Genomic DNA, 6,000 nt, shown 5'->3' with positions numbered 1-6,000 from the left:
AAAGCAAAACTAGTTAATTATCTGATGTTTCGTTTCGTTAGAAAATGTTCTGTTGTCATTTCTATTGTTTTTGTATTTCAACTTCTGGCTTGTAACGTGCAAATCTGAAATGTGAATTATGAACGCAGTGCGATTTAATCTCATCATGTGTAATCAGATAAGTATTTCCACTTGCTTCATGCAACTTGTTGGAAAGTTCTTTTATTCGAGTCTCTTAGATAATAGTTGCACATAAATAAAACCACACACATTTTTTGTATACTAGTTAGAATAGCCGTCCGGTAGAGAGGTAAAACGGACAAACCCATCCAAGTAAGAAAACCAGATGTCGTAATAATTAAGAAGACAGAGAAATCCTGTCAAATCGTATACTTTGCTGTCCCAGCTGACCACAGGGTGAGTATGAAAAGAAAGGAGAAACGAAGCAAATACACATAACTAGCCAGAGATTTAAAGGGATTTGGATGATGAAGAAAGTCAAAATAGTATCGATAATAGTAGGAGTACTAGAACAATTCCGAAAATCCTGGAAAAAAGAATGGCAGAAATTGGAATCAGAGGAATAGCTGCAAAAATACAACGCCTAGCGATAATGAAAACGGCTGAAATATTAAGGAAACCCCTTGAATGCGAAGAATAACACAAGACAATATAACGAAGAAGCGTTACAGGGAATGAAGAACACCGAAGCTGCAGAACTACATGTTCTACATCCCCATCATGCATCCCCTCCATTGTTTCACCACGGTTACCCCAATAGAAAAGTGATACCAAAGAGCCGAGAAGAGTCAAGGAGGATAGAAAGACCGAGGAGGGAGCACTGGCCAGACCTCCGCTGGACAAGTGTGAGGAGAACTGGGATCTTGGGGAGGCTTAGTGCCACTCAAATTCTAGTATAAACCAATGGCCACTGCCAGCGAGAAATCAATGGTAAGAGGCTGTTGCGATGATGCAAATTCATTTGCAAATGCTATCGAAGGAGGAGAAGAGAACTGGACGTCTGGGGAGACTTGTTGCCACTCAGCTTCCAAAGAACACAACAACAGATCGTTTGTTGACTTGCGTGAAAGCTCCTGTGAGCCAATAATAATAATAATAATAATAATAATAATAATGATGATAATAATAATAATCACACAAAATAGCTGTGAAGGAGAATGGAAGGATCGAGGAGTGAAAACACTGTCAAGACCTCAACTGGATGTATGTAAAGAGAACTAGGATCTTCAGGAGACTAGTTTTCATCCCAATTAAAATGAAAACCAATGGTCCTTATCAGCGAAAAATCAATTATAACCAGTTGTTGCGATAACTCAGTCATTTACAAACGTCATCGAAAGAGGTGAAGAATTTGGAGAATAAATTTCTTTGTGTGTTTTGATTCTAGCAAAATATTTTTGAGGCGAGCCAATTTCAGAGAAATATTTTTAGTGAAAAAAGTCTTTAGGTGTATTATAAAAAGTAAAAACCTATTAAAAGTTAAAAAAAACATTAAAAGTGAAATAATATTAAAAATGAAAAGAGACTAAAAGTGAAAAAATATTAAAAGTGAAAAAATATTAAAAGTGAAAAAATATTAAAAGTGAAAAAATATTAAAAGTGAAAAAATATTAAATTTGAAAAAATATTAAAAGTAAAAAACTATTAAAAGTGAAAAAATATTAAAAGTGAAAAATATTAAAAGTCAAAAGATATTAAAAGTAAAAAACTATTAAAAGTGAAAAATATAACAAGTGAAAAAATATTCAAAGTGAAAAAATATTAAAAGTGAAAAAATATTAAAAGTGATAAGATATTAAATGTGAAAAAATATAAACAGTGAAAAAATATTAAAAGTGAAAAGAGATTAAAAGTGAAAATTTCTTAAAAGTGAAAAAATATTAAAAGTGAAAAAATATAAACAGCGAAAAAATATTTAAAGTGAAAAAATATTAAAAGCGAAAAATTATTAAAAGTGAAAAAATATTAAAAGTGAACAAATATTAAAATTGAACAAATATTAAAAAGTGAACAAATATTAAAATTGAAAAAATATTAAAAGTGAAAAGATATTAAAAATGGAAAAAATTAAAAGTACAAAAAATTAAAAGTACAAAAAATTAAAAGTGAAAAGATATTAAAAGTGGAAAACTATTAAAAGTGAAAAAATATTAACAGTTAAAAATATTAAAAGTGAAAAATATTAAAAGTAAAAAAACTATTAAAAGTGAAAATATATTACAACTGAAAAACTATTAAAAGTAAGAACTATTAAAAATGGAAAACTATTAAAAGTGAAAAAATATTAAAAGTGAAAAAATATTTAAAGTGAAAAAATGTTAAAAGTGAAAAAATATTAAAAGTGAAAAATTTTAAAAGTAAAAAAATATTAAAAATGAAAAAATAATGAAAGTGAAAAAATATTTAAAGTGAAAAACTATTAAATGTGAAAAAATATTAAAAGTGAAAAACTATTAAGGTGAGATATACCATAAATAAAACAAAATAATGAGTTCAGAAAACATGCTTTCATCGAAGAAATATTGTATATGTATTTAAGATGCAAGATTCCAGAAATATGAAAAAATAGAATATTCGTCAATATTTTTGAGTCCTTGTAAAAACAACAGGGTTTCATTAACTGAGATATCGGAGAAGTCACAGTCACGCATAGTTTAAGTGCCGTGCATTACAGAAATCAAATAATCGTAATTAAAACTTCTGCTCAGTTATATAAATTATATTTCATTGAAAGTTGTTAATAATATTCAATGTTCATTGTTTTTTTATAATAAAAAGTTCAGTAACAAAGGTTAATAATATTTCAATGAATGAGCAGACGACAATGAAAGTATTCAATCAGTCATTTTTTTTACATGGGTGTCACCACTTATCAAGGCCCAGAGGCCACTCAAGGATAAGGGTTAATAGGTATACATTAGTCATTGTGATTTTAGCATAGTAAACAGTGGGAATTTTGTAACTTGGATTACTTAGGGGGACGATTCAATTAGAACTTGTTCACATTAGACTTTTTCTTTTTTTTCATAGGTATCACCACATTATCAAGGCCAAGAGGCCACTCAAGGATAAGGGTTAAAGAGTGTACAGTAGAAATTGGACAATATAATAAGCATTAGTAATGAAAATTTGTTAAATTTGATAACTTATATGGAACGGCTCATCAAGAACTTATTTACGTTAGACTTGAAGACAACCATATTGTAGTCAGCCGGAAAGCAGGAAAACGGAAGACAATTCCACAGGCGTGCAGTTCTAATAAAAAAGCTTTGTTCATGGAATCTACGTTTAGGTTTAGGCACAGATAAAGAGTGGGGGGAATTATTGATAGTGTTTACAGCTAGACGAGTGTTTCTTGTGAAAGTTTTGCGAGGGGGGACCATAGATTGAAGGTCAGTCGAACACTTTCCATGAAAATAACGATACATCAGAGACAAACTCGCAACATCTCTTCTGTGAGATAGAGGTTGCAAGGAAGAGAAAAGGACATCTCCTACGAGGCTACGAAGTCTATTTTGAACTCTATCAAGACAGGACAAGTCCTTTCTAGCAGCTCCTGCCCAGATGTGGCAACAGTATTCCATCCTTGGACGTACCTGGCTCTTATATAAATAGAGAATTGCATCAGCAGTGAGATATCTACTGGATCGATAGAAAGATCCCACCATTTTTCCAGCGGCCTTGGCAACAGATTTGATGTACGTGTTCCATTTAAGATCAGGAGTAATGGTCAAGCCCAGAAGCTTGTCAAAACTTGAGGCCTCCTGAAGACGAGGGCCATTCATTTCAATTGATGCCAGATGGGGATCAGAATGTTGATGATGTAAAGAGAGAAGCTTGGTTTTAGATGCATTAAAAGTAACCAGCCACTCCTTTCCCCATTGTACTACATGCTCAAGATCAGAGGAGAGAGAATTGGAGAGAACTTGGTCGTTTACTGTCTTAGATGTGCTACCATAAATGGTAGTGTCGCCAGCATAAATGTCTACAAATGATGTAAGGATGTGATTTGGAAGATCATTAATGTAGACCAGGAAAAGAGTTGGGCCCAGGATGGACCCCTGAGGGACACCGGCATTAATACTGTGGGCTTCTGATTTTTGCCCCTCAACTACTACTCTTATGAACCTATCAGAAAGAAATGATTTAATAATTGAGAAGACATTTCCAGCTATACCATAGCTAGAGATCTTATGAAGTAAACCTTTATGCCATACCCTATCAAAGGCCTTAGATATGTCAAGAGCAATTGCCCTAGAAAGGTTGCCTCCGTCGAGAGATTTGCTAATCCTATGAGATATAACTGTAAGCACATCTGCTGTAGATCTAGCAGAACGGAAACCATATTGAGTGTCACTAAGAAGGTTATTTTTGTTGAGATGGTTGATTACTTCTGTATTTAACACAGATTCCAGCAACTTACTCATGACGCACAGGAGACTTATTGGCCTGTACTGAGAGGGGGATGAGCGATCACCTGAATTCTTAAATACAGGGCATACTGATGAAATTTTCCAGGGAGATGGGAAACTATTCTCCTTAAGACAACGTTTAAATAGTTTTGTAAGTATGGGCGCTAGTTCAGGTTGAAGTTTTTTGAGTACTATAATTGGAATACCGTCCGGGCCAGTTGCTTTACTGGAATCAAGGTTTTTCATTAGCTTGGCAACATCACGTACAGATATACGTATATCACATAGTGTGTTTTCAGATACAGGAGGAGTCATTGTGCGTGTGTCTCACTTGCAAATTATAAGTATGCGTGTGACATTTTATGGTTATGTGTTGAGAATTGTAATTATGTGTGTTCGCTAATGTCTGTGCGCAATTGTGTGAGTGAAGAGATTCAATAGGCTCAAGGATTAACAGACGAGTACCGAGCTACGCCGTGCGGTCTGTGCGCTCGAGATATATGGGCTCCGCTGATTTATTAAAGAAAATATGTCCTTGTTAAAGGATTGAAGTAGCTCACAGAAAAGGTAATTTCGAATAAATTCAGAATATCCTCTGATTGGTCAAAATATAATTATTTGATTTTATCAATTCAAGTGCATGCTTGTGCGAATCTGGATTCGCAGAAACAAGTTTCAACATTTCACTTCAGACGCCGAGATATAAACATTGGCAATCACAAGAGTACTGACAATCTGGGGAGACTTGTTGTCACCCGGATCCCAGAGACCATCATCAGTAAGTATTCTTCGATAATGACCTGTTTAAGAACCCCTAATAAGTACAAATAAATAGATAACTAATAATAATAATAATAATAATAATAATAATAATAATAATAATAATAATAAATTCAAAAGAATGCACAAAGTTTGGGGTGATATTTGGGCTGTTAAAAGGCACATAATGATAAATAAATGATAATATAAAATAGAAAATAAGTTTAAGCAATAATCTGAAGTGAAAGTGGGCAAGGAGAAAGTTCAAAAACAATATAGGAAAATTCTAAATTGAAAAACTTCCGAATCAGATTGTGCACGTGGATATTGGAAAAAAAACTTGCCAACTTGTATGAAAGGATTGCATCTTATATTGACAGAATTTTGACAGGAACTGTAATCCTGAAGGAGAACACATTGACAAGCAGTGTCTGTCAGACGTATGCTTCAAAGGACACACCGGTTTATAATTATGGGACTAGTGGTGTGGAAACTGCTAACAGGTAGTTTGGCGGGTGGAATTTGCCAATATTTGAAACAGCAAAGGATCTTACTTAATAAACAAAAGAGGTGTAGACGATGTAGTAGATAGACCAAAAATCAATTACTTATTGATAGGACAATACTTAGGATTGAAATAAAAGACTAACAAATCTATGCATGTCATAGTATATTATTAGGTTTCACGTAGCTGGATTAAGGAATATATGGAAATATTTGGAATAGCAGTAAATGTGCGAGATTTCTTGGAAAGAATTATGAAACAATGGAAGGTGCCATTGATATCAAACGGAGAAGTCGGGAAAGTTTATGTGAAGAGAGGAATTTT

This window comes from Euprymna scolopes, chromosome 9 (assembly GCF_053919585.1).
Source record: "Euprymna scolopes isolate OS-2025 chromosome 9, ASM5391958v1, whole genome shotgun sequence".
Lineage (NCBI taxonomy): Eukaryota > Metazoa > Mollusca > Cephalopoda > Sepiida > Sepiolidae > Euprymna > Euprymna scolopes.
The sequence above is the reverse complement of the archived record's forward strand: the minus strand, read 5'-3'. Positions refer to the sequence as shown.